The 10,804-nt window shown below is 57.5% G+C and overlaps 1 long non-coding RNA gene across 1 annotated transcript; it reads right to left on the bottom strand.

The window, feature by feature from the left end:
• Window positions 1-1,717: 1,717 nt before the first annotated feature.
• Window positions 1,718-7,861, bottom strand: LOC149427193 (uncharacterized). The gene is made up of 3 exons (XR_016311398.1): window positions 7,778-7,861; window positions 6,944-7,019; window positions 1,718-1,813 (listed from the first exon to the last, which is right to left on the bottom strand). It is a non-coding gene; the product is annotated as an uncharacterized LOC149427193 (long non-coding RNA).
• Between the last annotated feature and the right edge of the window lie 2,943 nt (window positions 7,862-10,804).

Genomic DNA, 10,804 nt, shown 5'->3' with positions numbered 1-10,804 from the left:
AATGGCCTGTACCCCAATATCTCCTCTAATGATTTATTTTTTAGTACCTTTGATAGCCTGCACCCCAAAATCTCTTTAATGGCCTATACTTCATCACCTCAGCCTGCACCCCACTATACTCTCTAATGGCTAGTACCCCCAATATCTCCTCTATTTATCTGTACTTTATTACCTCTGATAGCCTGCACCCCAAAATCTCTTTTAATGGCCTATATTTCATCACAGCCTGCACCCCAATACACCCTCTAATGGCTAGTACCCCAATATCTCCTCTAATGGTCTGTACTTTATCACCTTGGATGGCCTGCACCCCAATATCTTCTCTAATGGCCTGTACTTTATCACCTTGGATGGCCTGCACCCCAATATCTTCTCTAATGGCCTGTACTTTATCACCTTGGATGACCTGTGCCCCAATGTCTCCTCTAATGGCCCATACTTTATCACCTCAGATGACATGCACCCCAATATACTCTCTTATGGCCTGTACCCCAAAATCTGATCTAGTGGCCTGTACTTCATTACCTCTGATGGCCTGCACCCCAATTTTGGCTCTGTATCACAGAATCACATCTAATGACCTGAACCCCATTATCCCCTCTAATGGCCTTTATCACCTTCAATGCGCTGCACCCCAATATGATTTGTCGGTCTGGCTCTGTTTCTGACCAATGAAAATCTCCCTTCTTCTGGCCAGATCAGGAACATTGACACCGACAGGGGGAGGGGCCTCTATTACCAGAGGTCCGGCACTGACAGGGGCAGGGGCTTCTATTACCAGAGGTCCGGCACTGACAGGGGGAGGGGCTTCTATTACCAGAGGTCCGGCACTGACAGGGGCAGGGGCTTCTATTACCAGAGGTCCGGCACTGACAGGGGGAGGGGCTTCTATTACCAGAGGTCCGGCACTGACAGGGGGAGGGGCTTCTATTACCAGAGGTCCGGCACTGACAGGGGCAGGGGCTTCTATTACCAGAGGTCCGGCACTGACAGGGGGAGGGGCCTCTATTACCATAGGCCTGGCACTGACAGGGGAGAGGCCTCTATTACCAGAGGTCCGGCACTGACAGGGGGAGGGGCCTCTATTACCAGAGGTTTGGCACTGACAGGGGGAGGGGCCTCTATTACCAGAGGTCCGGCACTGACAGGGGGAGGGGCCTCTATTACCAGAGGTTCGGCACTGACAGGGGGAGGGGCCTCTATTACCAGAGGTCCGGCACTGACAGGGGGAGGGGCCTCTATTACCAGAGGTCCGGCACTGACAGGGGGAGGGGCCTCTATTACCAGAGGTTCGGCACTGACAGGGGGAGGGGCCTCTATTACCAGAGGTCCGGCACTGACAGGGGGAGGGGCCTCTATTAGTGCTGAACACTGTCACTGTGCAGGACTCCAGCAGACCAAGTAGCCGCTGTCACCTGACCTCACTGGAGTGGTCACATGACTGACCTGCTCACCTGCCATGGCTGCACTGTGTCCCATAATCCCATTCCAGGAACGTCAGCCCCATTGTGGCACACAGGGCGGGGCCTAGGGGTGGGCAGAAGAAGGGGGACACCCCGGGCACTATACCAGGGGCAGGACCTCAGTTCACAGCTCACGGGGTCCCTCCACCTTGGCTGCTCATTGGTGGCCCAGTACCTACTAATGGACCCCCAACAGCCAGCCCTCCACTGGCCCCACCTTCTCTGATGCCCCTCCCCCTGTAAGCCCCATTCTTACCCAGCTGGCTGCTATATGGCACCAACGTGTTCTGTGTGTCCCGGATCCGCTTCTGTAGGAACTCGATGTAGGAGATGACATGACGGAGCCCGGCCTGCGAGGGAACCACATATCGAGGGTCAGCCGAGGTATACACTCTATATATATTGTATATGCTACCCCTCCCACAGACACACCCCTCCCACAGACACACCCCTCCAACAGACACACCCCTCCCAGATACACTCCTCCCACAGACACACTCCTCCCAGACACACACTCCTCCTACAGACACACTCCTCCCAGATACACTCCTCCCAGACACACCCCTCCCACAGACACACTCCTCCTACAGACACACTCCTCCCAGATACACTCCTCCCAGACACACACTCCTCCTACAGACACACCCCTCCCACAGACACACTCCTCCCAGACACACCCCTCCCACAGACACACTCCTCCCAGACACACCCCTCCCACAGACACACTCCTCCTACAGACACACTCCTCCCAGATACACTCCTCCCAGACACACACTCCTCCTACAGACACACCCCTCCCACAGACACACTCCTCCCAGACACACCCCTCCCACAGACACACTCCTCCCAGACACACCCCTCCCACAGACACACCCCTCCCAGATACACTCCTCCCACAGACACACTCCTCCCACAGACACACCCCTCCCACAGACACACTCCTCCCACAGACACACTCCTCCCAGACACACACTCCTCCTACAGACACACCCCTCCCACAGACACACCCCTCCCACAGACACACTCCTCCCAGACACACCCCTCCCACAGACACACTCCTCCAAGACACACACTCCTCCTACAGACACACCCCTCCCACAGACACACCCCTCCCACAGACACACTCCTCCCAGACACACCCCTCCCAGATACACACCCCTCCCAGACACACACCCCTCCCAGACACACTCCTCCAAGACACACCCCTCCCACAGACACACACTCCTCCTACAGACACACCCCTCCCAGACATACACTCCTCCTACAGACACACCCCTCCCACACACTCCTCCCAGACACACCCCTCCCACAGACACACCCCTCCCACAGACACACCCCTCCCAGACATACACTCCTCCTACAGACACACCCCTCCCACACACTCCTCCCAGACACACCCCTCCCACAGACACACTCCTCCCAGACACACCCCTCCCACACACACTCCCTCCTACAGACACACCCCTCCCACAGACACACCCCTCCCAGACACACACTCCTACAGACACACCTCTCCCAGACACACCCCTCCCACAGACACACTCCTCCCAGACACACACTCCTCCTACAGACACACCCCTCCCATAGACACACTCCTCCTACAGATACACCCCTCCCATAGACACACCCCACCCAGACACACTCCTCCTACAGACACACCCCTCCCATAGACACACCCCTCCCTTAGACACACTCCTCCTACAGACACACCCCTCCCATAAACACACCCCTACCAAACACACTCCTCCCAGACACACCCCTCCCACAGACACACCCCTCCCACAACTTACCTTCTATGGACTACCACCTACTGCCCAACATCAGTCTCTGTAGCAGAGCAGCTTACACTCTAATGTCCCCTCCCCCACAGGCAGGGAAGATGAGGCTAATGGGTATCATGTACCACTGGTGGTCCACTGAAGGATGATGAGACTAATAAGTATCAAGTACCACCGGTGGTCCCGGAGAGGGATGATGAGACTTATGGGTATCAAGTACCACTGGTGGTCCGGACAGGGATGATGAGACTAATAAGTATCAAGTACCACTGGTGGTCCGGAGAGGGATGATGAGGCTAATGGGTACCAGGTACCACCGGTGGTCTTGAGAGGGATGATGGCACTAATGGGTATCAGGTACCACTGGTGGCCTGGAGAGGGATGATTACACTAATGGGTATCAGGTACCACTGGTGGTCCGCTGAGGGATGATGAGGCTAATGGGTATCAAGTACCACTGGTGGTGCAGAGAGGGATGATGACTCTAATGGGTATCAGGTACCACTGGTGGTCAGGAGAAGGATGATGGCACTAATGGGTATCAGGTACCACTGGTGGTCCAGAGAGGGATGATGAGGCTAATGGGTATCAGGTACCACCGGTGGTCAGGAGAAGGATGATGGCACTAATGGGTATCAGGTACCACTGGTGGTCCGGACAGGGATGATGAGACTAATGGGTATCAGGTACCACTGGTGGTCTGGAGAGGGATGATGAGACTAATGGGTACCAAGTACCACTGGTGGTCTGGAGAAGGATGATGGCACTAATGGGTATCAGGTACCACTGGTGGTCTGGAGAAGGATGATGGCACTAATGGGTATCAGGTACCACTGATGGTCCAGAGAGGAATGATGGCACTAATGGGTATCAGGTACCACTGGTGGTCCGGAGAGAGATGATGACACTAATGGGTATCAGGTACCACTGGTGGTCCGGAGAGGGATGATGGCACTAATGGGTATCAGGTACCACTGGTGGTCCGGAGAGGGATGATGAGACTAATGGGTATCAGGTACCACTGGTGGTCCGGAGATGGATGATGAGACTAATGGGTATCAGGTACCACTGGTGGTCCAGAGAGGGATGATGGCACTAATGGGTATCAGGTACCACTGGTGGTCCGGAGAGGGATGATGGCACTAATGGGTATCAGGTACCACTGGTGGTCCGGAGAGGGATGATGAGACTAATGGGTATCAGGTACCACTGGTGGTCCGGAGATGGATGATGAGACTAATGGGTATCGGGTACCACTGGTGGTCCGGAGATGGATGATGGCACTAATGGGTATCAGGTACCACTGGTGGGCCGGAGTTTGATGATGAGACTAATGGGTATCGGGTACCACTGGTGGTCCGGAGATGGATGATGGCACTAATGGGTATCAGGTACCACTGGTGGTCCGGAGAATGATGATTAGCTTGTAAATTTAAAGGGGTCGGTCCTCTCTGCACCCAGATGCTTGATAGGCAACCACCACAGGAACCACTAGGAATAGTAACCATCCCTGAACTTAGAGAAGTGGGAGTGCACCTTCGTGGAAGGACTTCTCTGTAGGCGTGGCCGGTTTCCTGTTCCCAGCGATGCTGGGGAGCCTGACTTAGCGGGTCGGAGTGTACCTACCTCAGGTGAAGGATGGCACCCAGCCGACCTTTCCTTACGCTCCTTACTCTAAGGCTGGAGAACGCTCTGACCTCCAGTGATATCCTCCATGATGACATCGAGGTGGGGTCCAAGGAGACGTCGTCCCTCTAAGACTAGGACACTTCCAGGAAGAATTCCATAGAGCTCCGCCCATCTCTATGGACAACAGTACTGTACCGGACACCAGCGTAGAGGCTTTCCGCCATCACAACTGAAGTGTAGGCCTCCAGACGTCTGCTCCATGGAAGGCCTCCAGACATCTGCTCCATGGAAGGCCTCCAGACGTCTGCTCCATGGAAGGCCTCCAGACATCTGCTCCATGGAAGGCCTCCAGACCTCTGCTCCATGGAAGGCCTCCAGACATCTGCTCCATGGAAGGCCTCCAGACATCTGCTCCATGGAAGGCCTCCAGACATCTGCTCCATGGAAGGCCTCCAGACCTCTTCTCCATGGAAGGCCTCCAGACCTCTGCTCCATGGAAGGCCTCCAGACCTCTGCTCCATGGAAGGCCTCCAGACCTCTTCTCCATGGAAGGCCTCCAGACCTCTGCTCCATGGAAGGCCTCCAGACCTCTACTCCATGGAAGGCCTCCACATTGGAGAGATCTCCTTTGAGGGACTCAACCCATTCCCACCTCGGTCTGACAGATCACGGTTACAGCCGGCACAGGATGAAGGGCAGCAATGAATGGATATTAAGGAGGAACTCTAGCTGCTAGCTACTATAATCCTTAGAGGGAAGAACACCCACTAATGGCCTAGTGCTTTTCCTGGGTGTAGAAACCTGTCCAAAGGGGAACCGTTCCAACACTGATGGGGCCCAAGACCCTTCAGGGTGCCTTCAGTCCCTATAGAGGAATGCTTCAAATGTCTCTGAAGCTGTAGGACCTCTGAAGGACCTGAGACTGATGCCAGAAGGCTGATCCTCCAGATGCTGAGGAGTAGAAACCTCAATGCTGAGGGCTGGAACAGTCTCCAGTGTGTCTGAGAAGACCCAAATCTCCGAGGGAGACTGAAGTGACCTGACCTCTGAATCAGAGATGGAGACCGAGACTGGGGGCAGCCTTCCAAGGCCACCGGAAGTGGAATCTGCAAGGGAAAGGGTAGAGGAGCCTCTGAGGACATTATATATTAGGGGAGGGGGAACCTGGCCACAACGTCTTCTGTGACTGGAGGAGAGGGAGCCAAGGGGGCTATGAAGAGGAAGACTCTGAATCCAGAGGATGCCAAACGTCATAACCTCTGCTCCATATGTGACCCCACCTTTCTGCCCTATGACCTGTCATCTCTGCCCTATGACTCCACCTCTCTGCCCTGTGACCTCATCCCTCTGCCCCCAACCCTTCTGCCCTGTGACCACACCCCTCTGCTGTGACCTCATCCCTGTGCCCCCACCCCTCTGCCCTGTGACCTCATCCCTCTGCCCCCACCCCTCTGTTCTGTGACTCCACCTATCCGCCCTGTGACCTCATCCCTCTGTTCTGTGACTCCACCTCTCTGCCCTGTGACCTCATCCCTCTGTTCTGTGACTCCACCTCTCTGCCCTGTGACCTCATCCCTCTGCCCCCAACCCTTCTGCCCTGTGACCACACCCCTCTGCCCTGTGCCCCCAACCCTCTGCCCTGTGACCACACCCCTCTGCCCTGTGACCTCATCCCTCTGCCCCCACCCCTTTGTTCTGTGACTCCACCTCTCTGCCCTCTGACCCACCTCTCTACCCTCATCTCTCTGCCCTGTGACTCCACCTCTCTGCCCTGTGACTCCACCTCCCTGCCCTGTAACCACACCCCTCTGCCCTGTGACCTCATCCCTCTACCCCCACCCGTCTGACCTCACCCCTCTGTTCTGTGACCCCACCCCTCTGCCCTGTGACCCCATCCATCTGCCCCCACCCCTCTGTTCTGTGACTCCACCTCACTGCCCTCACCTCTCTGCCTTGTGACCCCACCTCCCTGCACTGAGACTCCACCCCTCTGCTCTGTGATTAATATTTTGCCAGCCATCCTCTGTGGACCCCAACAAGACCTTGTGACCTCCATGTGTGGAGGGGAAATACCTGCATGTCATGTGATCTCCGACCTCCCGGGAGGCTCCTCACCAGATCCTCCATATCCAGAGAACGCGGCTTCATCCTGGGAGGAAGAACCACCGATTCTCATCACACCGACCCCGCCATACACCCACCCATCCCTGACACAGGGACCGCCCACCACTGACACAGGGACCGCCCACCACTGACACAGGGACCTCCCACCCATCCCTGACACAGGGACCGCCCACCACTGACACAGGGACCTCCCACCAATCCCTGACACAGGGACCGCCCACCACTAACACAGGGACCGCCCACCAATCCCTGACACAGAAACCGCCCACCAATCCCTGACACAGGGACCTCCCACCAATCCCTGACACAGAGACCGCCCACCACTGACACAGGGACCTCCCACCACTGACACAGGGACCTCCCACCAATCCCTGACACAGAGACCGCCCACCACTGACACAGGGACCTCCCACCACTGACACAGGGACCGCCCACCACTGACACAGGGACCGCCCACCACTGACACAGGGACCGCCCACCACTGACACAGGGACCGCCCACCACTGACACAGGGACCGCCCACCACTGACACAGGGACCGCCCACCACTGACACCGCCACCACTGACACAGAGACCGCCCACCACTGACACAGGGACCTCCCACCCATCCCTGACACAGGGACCGCAACTCCCTCTTCAGTTTACCCCTCCCCCCTAGTGACCCCCATATATTACCCCTCCCCCATAGTGACCCCCATATATTACCCTTCCCCAATGGTTTTCCTATCTCCATAAGGGCCCCCCTACTATCACCTCATTAATATTCCCTTCCCGGGTCCTCACCTCACACCGGGACTCCGGGGCCCCATCCTCTCCTCACAGCGCAGGCCCCGCCCTTCCTAAGTACCTCGTCCCCGCCTCTAAATGAGACTCCGCCCCCCGGAGCGGGAGAGTGAAGCGACCAATCCAGATGTGTGCCCCGCCCACTTTACAACAGGCCCCGCCTATTGCCTTACGGCACCCCCACTATCCGACCAGACCCTCCCTCTAAAAGTAGGCTGAAGTTGGAGAATAAAAATAGTCGGATCCCTCCCCTCCCCCCCTCCTCCTCGCCCCATCCCCCCTCCCTCTCCCCCCTCCATCTCCACCCATCCCCCCTCCTCTCCACCCATCCCCCCTCATCTCCACCCATCACCCCCTCCTCCCCCCCCCATCCCCCCTCTTCTCCCCCATCCCCCCTCCTCTCTACCCATCCCCCCTCCTCTCCCCCCTCCATCTCCACCCATCCCTCTCCTCTCCATCCATCCCCCCACCCCCCCCTCATCTCCACCCTTTCCCGCTCCTCCCCCCATCCCCCCCTCTTCTCCACCCTTCCCCCCTCCTCCTCCATCCACCCCCCCCCATCCCCCCTCCTCTCCACTCTTCCCCCCTCCTCTCCACTCTTCCCCCCTCCTTCCCCCATCCCCCCTCCATCTCCACCCATCCTCTCCCCTCTCCCATCCACCCCCCTCCTTTCCACCCTTCCCCCCTCCTCCTCCCCTCCTCTCTACCCATCTCCCCTCCTCTCCACCCATCACCCCCTCCTCTCCCCCCATCCCCCCTCCTCTCCACCCATCCCCCCTCCTCTACCCCCATCCCCCCTCTTCTCCACCCTTCCCCCCTCCTCCTCCCCTCCTCTCTACCCATCCCCCCACCTCTCCACCCATCCCCCCTCCTCTCCACCCATCACCCCCTCCTCTCCCCCCCATCCCGCCTCCTCTCCACTCTTCCCCCCTCCTCCCCCCATCCCCCCTCCTCTCTACCCATCCCCCCTCCTCTCCACCCATCCCCCCTCCTCTCCACCCATCACCCTCTCCTCTCCCCCCTTCCCCCCTCCTCTCCATCCACCCCCCTCCTTTCCACCCTTCCCCCCTCCTCCTCCCCTCCTCTCTACCCATCCCCCCTCCTCTCCACCCTTCCCCCCTCCTCCCCCCATCCCCCCTCCTCTCCACTCTTCCCCCCTCCTCTCCCCCCCATCCCCCCTCTTCTCCACCCTTCCTCCCTCCTCCCCCCCATCCCCCCTCTTCTCCACCCTTCCCCCCTCCTCCCCCCATCCCCCCTCCTCTCCACTCTTCACCCCTCCTCCCCCCATCCCCCCTCTTCTCCACCCTTCCCCCCTCCTCCCCCCATCCCCCCTCCTCTCCACTCTTCCCCCCTCCTTCCCCCATCCCCCCTCCTCTCCCCCCCTCCATCTCCACCCATCCCTCCTCCTCTCCCCCCATCCCCCTACCTCCCCCCATCCCCCCTCTCCACCCTTCCCCCCTCCTCCCCCATCCCCCCTCCTCTCCACCCCTCCCCCCCTCTTCTCCACACATCCTCCCTCCTCTCCACCCTCCCCCCCCCTCCTCCACCATCCCCCCTCCTCTCCCCCTATCCCCCCATCCCCCCTCTTCTCCACCCTTCCCCCCTCCTCCCCCCATCCCCCTTCCTCTCCACCCATCCCCCCTCCTCTCTACCCATCCCCCCTTCTCCCCCCCATCCCCCTCCTCTCCACCCTTCCCCCCCTCCTCTCCACCCATGCCCCCCCCCACCTTCCCCCCTCCTCCCCCCATCTCCACCCCTCCTCCCCCCCTCTTCTCCACCCTTCCCCTCTCCATCCATCCCCCCTCCTCTCCACCCTCTCCCCATCCCCCCCTCCTCCCCCCATCCCCCCTCCTCTCCACCCTTTCTCTCTCTTCCCCCCATCCCCCCTCCTCTCCACCCATCCCCCCCTCCTCTTCACCCTTCCCCCCCTCCTCTCCCCATCCCCCCTCCTCTCCACCCTTCCCCCCTCCTCCTCCCATCCCCCCTCCTCTCCACCTTCCCCCCTCCTCCTCCCATCCCCCCTCCTCTCCACCCATCCCCCCCTCCTCTTCACCCTTCCCCCCCTCCTCTCCCCATCCCCCCTCCTCTCCACCTTCCCCCCCTCCTCCTCCCATCCCCCCTCCTCTCCACCCTTCCCCCCCTCCTCTGCAATTTTTCCCCCTCCTCCTCCCATCCCCGCTCCTCTCCACCCATCCCCCCCTTCCCCTCATATCCCCCTTATGTATTATACATGGTGATCATATCCCCCTTATGTATTATACATGGAGATCATATCCCCCCCTTATGTATTATACATGGAGATCATATCCCCCCCCTTATGTATTATACATGGAGATCATATCCCCCCTTATGTGTTATACATGGAGATCATATCCCCCCCTTATGTATTATACATGGTGATCATATCCCCCCTTATGTATTATACATGGAGATCATATCCCCCTTATGTATTATACATGGAGATCATATCCCCCCCTTATGTATTATACATGGTGATCATATCCCCCTTATGTATTATACATGGAGATCATATCCCCCCTTATGTATTATACATGGAGATCATATCCCCCCTTATGTATTATACATGGAGATCATATCCCCCCCTTATGTATTATACATGGAGATCATATCCCCCCCTTATGTATTATATATGGAGATCATATCCCCCCTTATGTATTATACATGGAGATCATATCCCCCCCTTATGTATTATACATGGAGATCATATCCCCCCTTATGTATTATACATGGAGATCATATCCCCCCCTTATGTATTATACATGGAGATCATATCCCCCTTATGTATTATACATGGAGATCATATCCCCCTTATGTATTATACATGGAGATCATATCCCCCCTTATGTATTATACATGGAGATCATATCCCCCCTTATGTATTATACATGGAGATCATATCCCCCCTTATGTATTATACATGTAGATCATATCCCCCCCTTATGTATTATACATGGAGATCATATCCCCCCCCTTATGTATTATACATGGAGATCATATCCCCCCCTT

This window comes from Staurois parvus, unplaced genomic scaffold, assembly GCF_062004578.1.
Source record: "Staurois parvus isolate SC_StPar_1 unplaced genomic scaffold, SC_StPar_1.0 ptg003954l, whole genome shotgun sequence".
Taxonomy (NCBI): Eukaryota; Metazoa; Chordata; class Amphibia; order Anura; family Ranidae; genus Staurois; species Staurois parvus.
Note: the sequence above shows the minus strand (reverse complement) of the source record. Positions and strands in the feature narration are given on the sequence as shown.